The 14,755-nt window shown below is 42.8% G+C and overlaps 1 long non-coding RNA gene across 1 annotated transcript in view; it reads right to left on the bottom strand.

Moving 5' to 3' along the window:
• Positions 1-3,273: 3,273 nt before the first annotated feature.
• Positions 3,274-14,755, bottom strand: part of LOC137626655 (uncharacterized) — a 34,233-nt gene continuing 22,751 nt past the window's right edge. Inside the window, exons 4-5 of the long non-coding RNA XR_011041077.1 lie at positions 3,626-3,795; positions 3,274-3,336 (exon numbers count right to left, since the gene is read on the bottom strand). This is a non-coding gene — a long non-coding RNA (uncharacterized lncRNA). The remainder of the gene's footprint in view (positions 3,337-3,625; positions 3,796-14,755) is intronic.

Here is a 14,755-nt window from a genome sequence, read left to right on the forward strand (position 1 = left end):
CTGATCCCTGACAAATGTAGAAAGCTCGCTACATTTCGCAAGAGCCTTGTAAAAATAAGAGGAGCAGGGCTGAGGCCGAAGCACAGTGCTCGGAACTGATACACTATTTTCCTGTACACAAACCTCAGAAAATGTTGAGATTTTGGATGAATCAGAATGTGGAAGTATGCATCCTGAAGGTCGAGAGAGACCATCCAGTCGCGTTCTCTTACAGCTGCTAAAACAGATTTGATAGTCTCCATCGTGAATTGTGTCTTTACAATAAACATATTGAGAGCACTTACATCTAGCACTGGCCTCCAACCTCCTGTGTTCTTCGGAACCAGGAAGAGACGGTTGTAAAAGCCTGGGGATTGAAGGTCCGAGACTTTCACCACCGCCCACTTTCCCAACAAAAGGGATACTTGATGTCGCAAAACCTGTCTCTTTGTCTCTTCTCGATACCTGGGTGAGAGGTCTAACGGAAAATTTACTAGCAGAGGTCTTCGTACAAAAGGTATTTCGTAACCCTCCTTCAGTAACATAACTGACTCCTGGTCTGCACCCCTCTTCTCCCAGGCCTGCCAGAAGTTCGTCAATCTGGCCCCTACCGCTGTCTGAAGCCGTGGGCAGTCAGACTCTGCCATGTGCGGATCTGGATCCTCTTCTCTTACCTCGTTTGTTATCCGGACAAGAGTTTCCCCTGCTGGGGGCTCTGCCACGAAAGGGAGGAATAAATCTTGCAGCTGGCGTGTCAAACTTGGGTTTGTTGGCATAAGAAGAAGGTAAAACCTTGCGCGCAGTCTTGGCCACCAAATCGTGCGTGTCCTTTAGAGCAAGAGATGACGCAATATCTTTAATAAGATGTTGAGGGAACAGAGTACTTGATAAGGGAGCAAAAAGAAGTTCTGACATCTGACAAGGGGTAACCCCTACAGAAAGAAAAGAACACAAGGTTTCTCTTTTCTTAAGAACTCCTGCTGTGAACGTAGCCGCCAGTTCATTGGAGCCATCCCTTATGGCCTTGTCCATGCATGACATTATTTGAACGGCAATATCATTGTCCGATAGAGAGACCTTCTTACTTAAGGCTCCCAGGGACCAATCCAAAAAATTAAATACCTCGAACGCACGAAAACCTCCCTTAAGGAGATGATCCAGTTCTGAGGATGACCAGAAAATCTTCGAGCGTCTCATGGCTAGACGACGAGGAGAGTCTACTAGGCTTGAGAAGTCTCCCTGGGCAGAGGCAGGAACTCCCAAGCCGAAAACTTCTCCTGTGTCATACCAGACGCTCGAGCGAGAGGCCAATTTAAAAGGGGGAAAGGCAAAGGAAAACTTTCCTAAACTTCTTCTGGTTTCCAACCAGTCTCCCAGTAATCGCTTGGCTCTCTTAGAAGAGCGAGAGAGAACCAACTTCGTAAATGAAGGAGTCGAAGAAGCCATGCCTAGAGTAAATTTAGACGGCGGTGAACGCGGAGCAGCCGTTACAAAATGAGCAGGAAAAATATCCCTAAAGATATTCATAATCTTTTTAAAGTCAAGGGATTGTTGGACAACCCTAGGTTCCTCCTCTTTTGACTGAATCCCCAAAGGAATATTAGATGAAAGGGGATCATCAACTTCTTCTTCAGAAGGCACATCATCTGACAAAGGTAAAGTCTTGCGAGACGGAGAAAAATCAGAATGACGAGACGGTAAAGCCTGACAGGCTACATCAACTTGTAAATGAGCCGCAGTTAAAGTCGAGGGGACGATGTCACGTCGAGACTGCAAAGACTGATGTTCTATCACACGACGAGATTGACGTGACTGACGTTCATCGTCACGTAGGGACAGAGGGGACTGTTGTTCGATGTCAAAACGAGACTGCGGAGACTGACGTTCGACGTCACGTCGGGTCAACGGAGTCGGCCGCTGAACGTCACGTCAGGGCCACGGCGACTGCAGCTCAACGTCACGTTGTGACTGCGGAAGCTGAAGTTCAAAGTCTCGGGACTGACGTGACTGTCGGGAAATATGGTCTGAATCACGTTTAACCGCAAAGCTGACATTAGGGATAACGTCAGAGCGACGAGACAAATCTCGCTTTGAAGGTTGAAGACCTGAATCACGTTTGCCAGCACCGTGACGAACCGCAAGCAAAGGATCCTTATGCACAGGAACAGGATCGTAAGCTTCCTTTAAGGAGGAAAGTTTTAACTGCATATCTTGCAAAACACTTAACTTAGGGTCAACCGCACTCGAAACAGATCGTGAAGTCGGTAACGTCTGTGCATGCACGTCATCGCAATGAACGGGACTCTCAAACTCAATGTCACGTTTGCGCTTAATAGGAGAGTTATCCTCCGATGACTGAATACGGTCGGGGCTGTCCCAATGACTACAGCCTGGATGTTGAACCTGTCCTGAAGGGACTAACTTACGCTTCAACGGTCTCGAAACCTTACGCCAAGACTTTTTAAGAAACGAGTCATCGGATGACGAGGAGAACTTCGTATCTCCTGTCTTATGGTAAGGACGTGCTTGAGGAGCAACGTCTGATACCTTTGAGGGAACGTCTGTTCGTTGGTTAAAGCCTCTCGCTCCCTTTGGTCTTACGACATTCCTTCTCCCAAGGGTAGGGGAGCCTGAAAGAGGTCTCGGACTAGGTAAGCGACAAGCATGAACAGACGAATCCTCCGGAAAAACACTAAACACATTTGTTGCATTTTTCACTTTATCACTTTCACCCTTCAAAATCTTTACGTCGAACATAAGTTGCTTCCTGTCCGAGGCCAGCGATTCGACCTTCTCACCCAACGACTGAATAGCCATTAACATATCTCTCAGAGAAGGTTCATTAGTGCCAGTAGGGGGTTCTAAAACTACCACTACAGGGGGAGGAACAGGTTCAGGGGCATGGGAAGAGGAAAAGTTCAGCAACCAAAAATCAAAAAGGTAATTCAAGAGTTTTATCGAAGATAAACCAACACAGCGAAAGCAATAAAACCATGAAAAAGTACTTCACCAATCAGTTGAAAACTTTGAGGTTAAGCGCGAGCGGAACCAATGTTGTCATTACAACCGACAGAGAAGAACTGAATTCCTGGGGAAATATATGCGGTATTTCTGGGGAAATATATGCGGTATCTGGCAGGCAGTCGGCGCTGGTGTTCACACCCCGCAACCACCATGGCGATCGCTCGCGAGTTTTTGGAATCTGTCGACCGTCGGAGACGTTAGCTACATATATATCCACCGGCTAAGTTAAATATTTAAAATGATTTGGTTAACACCGTAAGTAGTTCTCACCAGCGAGCATCTTGTTCCGTGACGAGATCTAAACGCGAAAGTTAATCTTGACGTCTGGTACATCTGAAAGTAGAATGACAAAGTTAAAATTGATCAGGAATACTGCTGTCACAATGGCTAAGTCAGAAAAAAAAACTATATTGCAACTATGTAAATTACCATTTGGTAAATATTTTCAGTTTTATGTCATTTGTCAGTAAGTGACTGACCATTCCTTCTAGATAAATAGTTCTTTAATTGATATATCCACCTCTTTCCATTTCTTGTTTATCATTTTTTCAATAATCAAATCATCCATAGAAAGTCTACTCTATGAATTCCACTATTTTCAGATAAATATCATTTAACAAACCTTGAAAAATTTCTTAAAATTTTTCCTCAGCATTTGCAGGAACTTCAAGATTGTAACACGTGATGGATGGATTTTGAGAACTATTTTACAGGGGACATCTTTGCATAGTTTTCCCTCTATGAAAATCTTATGAATTTCAGGTTCAAGTTCATCTGATCGGGACATTCAGTCTGGAAAAGTTGAGAAAATGAAGTGAAAAGATATTTACAGGTCCACATTACCTTTCAGTAAGACACAAACATATACTTCATTCAAATTATACTAAAAAAATATGACAAATTCGGTAGTTATTTGTATTGAACCCAACCATACAAATCTTGGCTCTAATATGGATATACTGTTCCGGCATAGCTGGAAACTAGCCATAAACATTTTGCACGAAGTAAACAAACCACTGCTAGTTAGCGAGGGTTAGCAGGGGTAGGCTATACCAGTCACCCCACTCACACACTCGCCTAGAATATTGATCCACATTTGATTGCAAGGAGGACTTTCTTAGGAGACAGGTGATGGCGGATCAAAAATGAGTAAAGAGGTCACATTTGAATAGCTAGGAAAAATATGAATTACTTTTAAATTTTCCATTTGTTTCCTAAATAGAAACCATTTGCTCTTTACCATGGAGACTCACTCTAAGGTGGGTGAAAGTCCAAAGCCCAACTAGCTGGGAACTTGATCTGAGGTACGACTCTGAGCTCGTACCCTGGATTTCCTCCTGCTGAGTGAACTCGGCGTGATGCAGAAGATGCCAAGGGCGTTTCTCCAAAAGGCATGAAACATTCTGGAGGGGACACTACTCCAGAGGCTCAGGAGAAGGTAAGGCTGAGGCCAGGATGGAGGAGAGAGTTTCTACTTCCAGCTGGTTGAGCAAGCTCTAGCCCGCTCACCCACGGAGGAGTCATGGACCTGGCAAGGGGTCCAAGGGGAACCTACCAGAGAGAGTTATGGGGTCCTTTGACTGGTCAGACAGTACTACAGTGAATCCTTCTCCCTGGTTACGGTTATTTCCCTTTGCCTACACATACACTGAATAGTCTGGCCTATTCTTTACATTTTATCCTCTATTCTCATACACTTGACAACACTGAGATTACCAAACAATTCCTCTTCATCCAAGGGGTTAACTACTGCACTGAAATTGTTCAGTGGATACTTTCCTCTTGGTAAGGGTAGAAGAGACTTTAGCTATGGTAAGCAGCTCTTCTAGGAGAAGGACGCTTCAAAATCAAACCATTGTTCTCTAGTCTTGGGTAGTGCCAAAGCCTCTGTACCATGGTCTTCTTCCACTGTCTTGGGTTAGAGTTCACTTGCTTGAGGGTACTTTCTGGCACACTACACTATCTAATTTCTCTTCTTCTTGTTTTGTAAAAGTTTTTATAGTTTATTTAAGAAATATTTATTTTGATGTTATAACTGTTCTTAAAATATTTTATTTTTCCTTGTTTCCTTTCCTTACTGGGCTATTTTCCCTGTTGGGGCCCCTGGGCTTATAGCATCCTGCTTTTCCAACTAGGGTTTTAGCTTAGCAAATAATAATAATAATAACAATAATAATAACTCCTCCGGAGGAAAGGAGTTGTAAAGGAAGCATCAGCTGTGGGCACGAGACCAGCTGGAAGAGAAACCACTCCAGAGGCTAAGGGAAGAAGGACCGTAGCCAATAACTGTGGAGGCAGATGTGCACTCCTGCCATTCCCTATACTGCAGCACCTCCCAGGCAATCCTCAGAGGGGTGACCCAAACCCCCAAGCAAGGCCAGAGTTCAGGAGCCTCTCCTGCGGTTGTGGGCACCGTCGCTTCGCTAAGAGAACCGGCCAAGCCTTCGGAAACTGAGACTTATCCGGGGTCAAATGATTGATACTCTTGCTTGTCTGTTCCCCAAAGAAGGCTGAACCAGCAAGGAACAACAACCGGGGAAAAAGTCGGGAGTTCTTTGCCTTCGGGGAAACCTATAGGAAAAAAAAAAGACTCCCTTTTAGACTTCTTGTATTCTTGGGTTGACTACTGACCCACTTGCCCAAAAAGACTTTAGTTTACAGCCAGTTTAATTAGGGTTAACGGTGGAAAGAAACGGCACGTCTGCATTCCACCCAGCCAAAAACAAAAGTGGATCAATATACTAAGCAAGTGTGTGAGCAGGGTGACTGGTCTACCCCGCTAACTAGCGGCGGGTTGATTACCTCACGTAAAATTTTTATGGTTAGTTTTAAGCTACACCGGAACAATATATCCCATAGAAAAGAGCGAATGGTTTATATATGTGCAGGAACAACTACAATTTTACACTTGTTTATGGTTAAAGAAACATAGTCAATACAAATATCTGAATGTTGAGGAGCCACCGTCCTTGACCTACTTACAATCATACTTTTGAGTTTTGTCAAGGTTCAACTCCATCCCCCATAACTTTGCACCATGCAATGTTATCTAGATATCTATTAAGGGATTCAGCACCCCAAGACCTACATACAGGAGATGGAATTGATACAGAGTAATACCACCTGCATATACAGCAAGCTTTTTTTATCTAAAGATTAAAGATGTGGTTTTAGTTCTGATATCATCAGAATAAATATTATCAGAACATGAGCCAGACTAGTCCAACCCACCACTGTGGTGCCCAACTACAGCAGTATCCTACCCAGTAAACAGCTTAAACTCATGGTCCTGGGCAGGGATCGATCTGCTGCCATGCAAATGCCAGGCAAACGCATTATCACTGTGCTAGCCATGAGGCTAGTACGCTAGTACACTGGTAGCGGTACTAGTCCAAACCATATAGCCTGAGAAACATCAGATATTACATTTCTGTAGTCACTATGGTGCCAATCAACAACATCTCTTTGCAATCTGTTACTCATAAATTCAATAATGATTATATAAAAAGAACCACCCACTTCCAACTGTCTGAGTTTGAAAACACGGGCCTAATGATTAACAGAGTCAAAGGCGGAACTCAAATCAAAGGCGATCATGCGAATTTCCTGACCATAATCAAGGGATTTCTATACAGCATTAAAAATTGTATGAAGGGCCATCAAATGCTCCAAAGGTTTTGCAAAAGCCAAACTGCAAACTAGGGAACAGATGATTACCTTCTGCATACCTATTTAGATGTTTTTCCTTAAGATGTTCAAAAACTTAGATAATTTTGGAGTTATTGAAACTGGGCATATCATCCGGGCTAGAGCTACTACAAACACTTTTACCTAATATGAGCAACATTACCAATTCTTCAGAAATGGGGCCAAAAGGACTTTTTCTTGCTGACCATAAAAAAATAATGGACAACATAAGAGCTAAGAAATCAGTTGTCTTTATAAAAAACAAAGAGAAAATATCATTTAGGTCTCCACCTACAGATGCATTAAGGACCCATACGAGTATTCTAATTTCACAGGACCAAAAATATAAAGTAGTTAGCTTAGCTTCTATAAAATAAGAATGAAGATGATTTGCTTACTGCTAAGCCCATCAGCCAAAAAGGGTTGCCTTTTCCTTTGGACAGTGAATGATAGAGCCATCTGGTTTAAGTAAAGGAGGAACTATTGCATCTACACAAATGAGTGTAGATTTAAGGGTAGCCCACCACTTATGTTCCTGAGTTGTACCAGAAAGGGTTTCTTTTATGGTCAAATTATATTCCTTTTCATTTGAAGCATAAATTCTCTGAGCAACAGATCTTCTTTAAACATAGTTATTCCAAGTCAAATCTGATCTACTTTACTAAAGATGATTAAGCCTCCTGTTTCTCCAAATAAGAATGTCTACAATCATCACTGAACAAGGGTTTGTCCTTCACCCAGTATTTTAACATATGAGAAGTGATATATCTACCAATTATGTTTACCAGATTCTCATTCTAGAGAACAACAGGCTCTATTCATTTTATCATTAATATCATTATTAATTACGAAGCTACAACTCTAGTTGGAAAAGAAGGATACCATAAGCCCAGGGGCTCCAACAGGGAAAATAGCCCAGTGGGGAAAGGAAAGAAGAAACAATGTTTTAAGAACAGTAACATTCAAATAAATATCTCTTACGTAAATTATAAAAACTTTAACAAAACAAGAAGAAAAGAAATAAGAAAGAATAGTGTGCCCGAGTGTACCCTTAAGCAAGAGAACTCTAACCCAAGATAGTGGAAAACCATGATACTTGGTCCATGGCACTACCCAAGACCAGAGAACAATGGTTTGATTTTAGATTATCTTCCTAAAGGAGCTGCTTACCATAGCTAGAGTCTCTTTCTACCATTACCAAGAGCAAAGTGACCATTTACAGAATTGTGACTGATTCAAATGCAAAGGCTCACTTAAAGAGTCATTCAAGTTTGCTTGAGATTTTACATATATATATTACAAGAGTACAACACACCAGGGACTAGCTGCTCAGTCTTAATTGCTAAGAAAACCAAGGCATAATCAGACCTCCCAACTAGAGGACCACCCTTGCTTTTTATAACACCAGAGGAGTTAGTATATACTAGATCCAAGCAATGACTAGACTTATGAGTAGCCTTACCTATGACTTACTCATAGCCTGATTCAAAGGCAAAGTCCAAGGCTCCTAAGCCAGAACAATCAATAGGAGAAACAGAGGTTAACCACTCCCTACGGTGCGGATTGCGATTGCCAACAGGCACAGACGAAGGCTTTATATCCTCATCTTGTAACTTAGAAATAGCGGTAAGACAACAAAAAATAGAATTATCCAAGTGTATTCCAAAAGATGGAATACAAATAAAAGCTATTATAAAAACCACAAATTTTATAACCTGAATTTCATGACATCCATATTCATAGCAAGAGTTATGAGAAACAGGGTACAGTACTCAGTCCTCAAATACAGTACACTGCCATGTTTTGATTATCCTGGTAAAGTACAATTATTTGGAGGGAGGGAGTACCTGTGATGGAGATTGAAGATGTCTTGAAACATTGGAGGGAATATGTAAAGGACCTTTTTGAAGACAATAGGGGTGAGAGACCAAGACTACACATTCCCATAAATGGCCCATACTTACTATATGAGGAAATAATTAGTGTTATTAGGTATTTCAAAAGGAGAAAAAGACCAGGTAATTACAATGTGACAATTGAAATTATATTACAGCATTTTTAGTTGGGATTTTGGAATAAGAAATATTATAGAGTTAGCTAAGCATAAGATACAGACAACATTCCAAAGGAGTTGTATAAATAAATTTTCATAGCAATAACTAAGAAACTTGGTGCAGTAGAATGTGATTTATTTGGGAATATCAGGTCAATGAGTCAAATCACATAAATTATAAAGTAATTTTAAACAAAATAAAACAAAATCTAAAACGAGAAATTTAGAACAGTAGTTTTATTAAGGGGAAAGGTATTAGAAATTCTATTCTTATCATGTGAATAACATAAAGATCTATTGAAATGCAAAAAGATGTACAGGTATATATGTGCTCTATGAGAAAGCAATCAATAAAATGAGGCTCACAAGCCTTACAGAAATCCTGCGTTTAAACCTAGATAGCAAGGACATCAGACTCATTACTAAACTTATACTGGAGTCAACTGGCTGAAGTCAACATCTATAAAAATGATATCACACACAAAAATTTAGAGAGGAGTGCTCCAAGGATGTGTTTTGTCCCCAGATCTATTTGCAATTTTAAAGGGGAAATTATTTCAAGAAACATAATAGGTATGGAAGAGACTAGTATTGGAGGAGTCAATATACATAATATTCATCATGTAGACCAGAGTGATCATTGCTGATACTGCTAAAAAGTTACACCAACTTCTGGATACAGTGAACACACAGGGGGACTTAAGGGGACCAAGAATAAATGTAAGAAAAACTGAAGTGGTAGTGGCATTAGACCTCAGAGGCCCCAATGTGCAACATAATAAACAATGAAAGAATAAAGTAATCAAACAACTTTGTTTACACAGTTAGTATGATAAGATAGACAGATAGTAGGTAGTAGGTTGGCCAGGGCACCAGCCACCCGTTGAGATACTACCGCTAGTGTGTTATGGGGTCCTATGACTAGCCAGACAGTACTACATTGGATCCTTCTCTCTGGTTACGGTTAGTTTTCCCTTTGCCTACACATATATTGAATAGTCTGGTCTATTCTTTACATATTCTCATCTCTCCTCATACACCTGATAACAGTAAGATTACCAAACAATTCTTCTTCTCTCAACGGGTTAACTACTGCACTGTAATTGTTCAGTGGCCACTTTCCTCTTGGTAAAGGTAGAAGAGACTCTTTAACTATGGTAAGCAGCTCTTCTAGGAGAGGGACACTCCAAAATCAAACCATTGCTCTCTAGTCTTGGGTAGTGCCATAACCTCTGTACCATGGTCTTCCACTGTCTTGGGTTAGAGTTCTCTTGTTTGAGGGTACACTCGAGCACACTATTCTATTTCATTTCCCTTCCTCTAGGTTTGTTAAAGTTTTTTTAGTTTATATAGGAAATATTTATTTTAATGTTGTTACTGCTCTTGAAATATTTTAATTTTTTCGTGTTTCCTTTCCGCAATGGGCTATTTTCCCTGTTGGAGCCCCTGGGCTTATAGCATCCTGCTTTTCCAATTAGGGTTGTAACTTAGCAAGTAATAATAATAATAATAATAATAATATGTTATTTTCATTAGTAAAATAAATTTTTGAATATACTTACCCGATAATCATGTAGCTGTCAACTCTGTTGCCCGACAGAAATCTACGGTCGGGATACGCCAGCGATCGCTATTCAGGTGGGGGTGTACACAACAGCGCCATCTGTGGTCAGGTACGCTAGTACTTCTTGTCAACACCACCTCAATTTTTTCCTCGGTCCACTGGTTCTCTATGGGGAGGAAGGGTGGGTCAATTAAATCATGATTATCGGGTAAGTATATTCAAAAATTTATTTTACTAATGAAAATAACATTTTTCAATATTAATCTTACCCGATAATCATGTAGCTGATTCACACCCAGGGTGGTGGGTGAAAACCAGTGTACATGTTAATCAAGAAGCTAAGTATCCCGTATTTTATTTTATTAGTTATTCAAAAATAACATAAAATAAATAAGTACCTGGTAAGGAAGACGACTTGAACCATTACTCTGCCTTTATTAAGTACGTCTTCCTTACTGAGCGTAGCGGTCCTCTTAGGATGCTGAACGACTCTTAGGTGCTGAAGTATAAAGGGCTGCAACCCATACTAAAGGACCTCATCACAACCTTTAACCTCGGCGCTTCTCAAGAAAGAATTGACCACCCGCCAAATCAACAAGGATGTGGAAGGCTTCTTAGCCGACCGTACAACCCATAAAAAGTATTCAAGAGAAAGGTTAAAAAGGTTATGGGATTATGGGAATGTAGTGGCTGAGCCCCCGCCTACTACTGCATTCGTTGCTACGAATGGTCCCAGGGTGTAGCAGTTCTCGTAAAGAGACTGGACATCTTTGAGATAGAATGATGCGAACACTGACTTGCTTCTCCAATAGGTTGCATCCATAACACTCTGCAGAGAACGGTTCTGTTTGAGGGCCACTGAAGTAGCCACAGCTCTCACTTCATGTGTCCTTACCTTCAGCAAAGCAAGGTCTTCTTCCTTCAGATGAGAATGTGCTTCCCTAATCAGGAGCCTGAATAGGTAAGAAACTGAGTTCTTAGACCTTGGAAGAGAAGGCTTCTTGATAGCACACCATAAGGCTTCTGATTGTCCTCGTAAAGGTTATGACCTTTTTAGAAAGTACCTAAGAGCTCTAACTGGGCAAAGTACTCTCTCCAGTTCGTCCCCCACCAAGTTGGACAGGCTTGGGATCTCGAACGACTTAGGCCAAGGACGTGAAGGAAGCTCGTTTTAGCAAAAAACCGAGCTGCAAGGAACATGTAGCCGTTTCAGATGTGAAAACTATGTTCCTGCTGAAGGCGTGGATCTCACTTACTCTTTTAGCTGTTGTCAAGCACACGAGGAAAAGAGTTTTTAATGTGAGGTCCTTAAAAGAGGCTGATTGGAGAGGTTCAAATCTTGATGACATAAGGAACCTTAGGACCACGTCTAGATTCCAGCCTGGAGTGGACAACCGACGTTCCTTTGAGGTCTTAAAAGACCTAAGGGGGTCCTGTAGATCTTTGTTGGTGGAAAGATCCAAGCCTCTGTGGCGGAAAACCGCTGCCAACATACTTCTGTAACCCTTAATCGTAGGAGCTGAAAGGGATCTTACGTTCCTTAGATGTAACAGGAAGTCAGCAATCTGGGTTACAGTGGTACTGGATGAGGAAACTGCGTTGGCCTTGTACCAGCTTCGGAAGACTTCCCCTTTAGACTGATAGACTCTGAGAGTGGATGTCCTCCTTGCTCTGGCAATCGCTCTGGCTGCCTCCTTCGAAAAGCCCCTAGCTCTTGAGAGTCTTTCGAAAGTCTGAAGGCAGTCAGACGAAGAGCGTGGAGGTTTGGATGTACCTTCTTTACGTGAGGTAGACGTAGAAGGTCCACTCCCAGAGGAAGAGTCCTGGGAATGTCGACCAGCCATTGCAGTACCTCTATGAACCATTCTCTCGCGGGCCAGAGCGGAGCCAACCAACGTCAGCCGTGTCCCTTTGCGAGAGGCGAACTTCTGAAGTACCCTGTTGACAATCTTGAACGGCGGGAATGCATACAGGTCGAGATGGGATCAATCCAGCAGAAAAGCATCCACGTGAACTGCTGCTGGGTCTGGAATCGGAGAACAATACAACGGGAGCCTCTAGGTTATCGAGGTAGCGAACAGATCTATGGTTGGCTGACCCCACAGGGCCCAAAGTCTGCTGCCAACATTCTTGTGAAGGGTCCACTCTGTGGGGATGACCTGACCCTTCCGGCTAAGGCGATCTGCCATGACATTCATATCGCCCTGAATGAACCTCGTTACCAGCGTGAGCTTTCGATCTTTTAACCAGATGAGGAGGTCCCTTGCGATCTAGAACAACTTCCACGAATGAGTCCCTCCCTGCTTGGAGATGTAAGCCAAGGCTGTGGTGTGTCAGAGTCCACCTCCACCACCTTGTTAAGCTGGAGGGACTTGAAGTTTATCAAGGCCAGATGAACCGCCAACAGCTCCTTGCAATAGATGTGAAGTGTCCTTAGCTCCTGATTCCATGTTCCCGAGCATTCCTGTCCGTCCAAAGTCGCACCCCAGCCCGTGTCTGATGCGTCAGAGAAGAGACGGCGGTCGGGTTTCTGAACAGCCAAAGGTAGACTTCCTTGAGAAGAAAGCTGTTCTTTCACCACGTGAGAGTAGACCTCCTCTCTTCGGAAACAGGAACTGAGATCGTCTCTAGCGTCATGTCCTTTATCCAGTGAGCCGCTAGATGATACTGAAGGGGGGGAGGTGGGGTCTCCCTAACTCGATGAACAGGGCCAGCGATGAAAGTGTCCCTGTTAGACTCATCCACTACCTGACTGAGCATCGGTTCCTTCTCAGCATGCTCTGGATGCAATCTAGGGCTTAGTATATCTTTGGGGCCGACGGAAAAGCCCGAAAAGCTCGACTCTGAAGATCCATACCCAGGTAGACAATGGTCTGGGATGGGACGAGCTGGGACTCCTCAAAATTGACCAGGAGGCCCAGTTCCTTGGTCAGATCCATAGTCCATCTGAGAATCTCCAGACAGCGACGACTTGTGGGAGCTCTAAAAGCTAGTCGTCTGACGGAGCCGGACACAAGATCATGGTACTGCTGCACAGTCTGTGAACTGTCAACCATGGGGAAGCGAGGAAGTACAGTGACAACCCGAAGCTGTCTAGACTGTCTGGGTCGTACAGACAACTCCTTATCGGGTTGCTGAGGTTGCCGCACTGCGTCACAACAAGTCACTTCTGCTGGTTGTTGAACGTCTTCCCAGTGACACACTGACTCCGTAAACAAAAAATCCTCTAACAAGGACTAAGCTTGGACTGCATGTCTTGCAACACAGCTCAAGGTCTATGGGAGCAGGTGTGGTAACAGACGGGGTAGGCGACTGAAGTGGAACCATTACCCTCCCTGGAAGCATGCTATGCTTAAATAAAAGTCCATAGGAGGCTAAGCAGCTAAAGGCTCCTCTCCAAATGACAGAGTCCTCAAGGGAAAATCAGAAGGAGGGAGAATAGCACTTTCTCATCTACAGGAACCATATCCGAGAAAAGCTAAGTTCTCTCAGTGAGGGTTTCACTGGTGCAAAAGCAGCAGACTAGAAGGCAACGTTATGAAACTGCTTGACAGTCTAGTGAGTTGGCAACAACCAAAGATGTGTGACTGAGAAGCATGCGGTAAGGTATGCAGAGCATGCTGTATGCAGAGCATGCTGTATGTAGAGCATGCTGTAAGGTAAGCAGAGCATGTTGCATGGCGTGCGGCTTATGCTGCATGGGATGAGGCTCATGCTGCATGGGATGAGGCTCATGCTGCATGGTATGAGACTCATGCTGCATGGGATGAGGCTCAAGCTGCAAGGGATGAGGCTTATGCCGCATGCGTTGAGGTACTTCACCTCAGGAAAGGGAAACTCGCCCTGTTGGCAACACTGCATTAATTCATGCATGCTTGCATGGGGTTTAAATATCAACATAATATTTACATTACATTCATAACTCATGATTCATTTTTGTTTTGCAGATATTTTTGCCATATTTTTGCGATTTTGTTAAAAATATATTGCAAGAAATACATATATATTTTTTTTTTTTTTTTTTTTTTTTTTTAGTAATACGAATAACCTCCATTATCATAATGTTTGTGTAGGCATACATGTATATGTTTTACAAATGCAAGTTATGAAAGTAATGAGGTGTTATTATTGTCATTTTTATTTCATTAATGACATAATATTGTCTTCAGAGTGCCACCTAGCCACCAACAATAAATGCCCCCCCAAAATTTATATTGGCCCTGAAGTGGCCCCCCCACTTTCAGAGTCCTAGAATCGCCACTGTGCAAGAGTTGAGGTTGCTGCCTCAAGGATGGTGGAGGTTGCCGCAACGCAAGAGGTTGCTGCATAGCGCTGGTATCTGGCAACTCCCAATACGGCAGCTCACGCGTGGAGGTAGGTTGAGGAACCTCAACATCATACGTCTGGCAGGGTGGACTGCGCAGAGGTGGAGTTGAGGTTGCTGCCTC

Source organism: Palaemon carinicauda, chromosome 34 (assembly GCF_036898095.1).
Source record: "Palaemon carinicauda isolate YSFRI2023 chromosome 34, ASM3689809v2, whole genome shotgun sequence".
In the NCBI taxonomy this organism is placed as follows: Eukaryota; Metazoa; Arthropoda; class Malacostraca; order Decapoda; family Palaemonidae; genus Palaemon; species Palaemon carinicauda.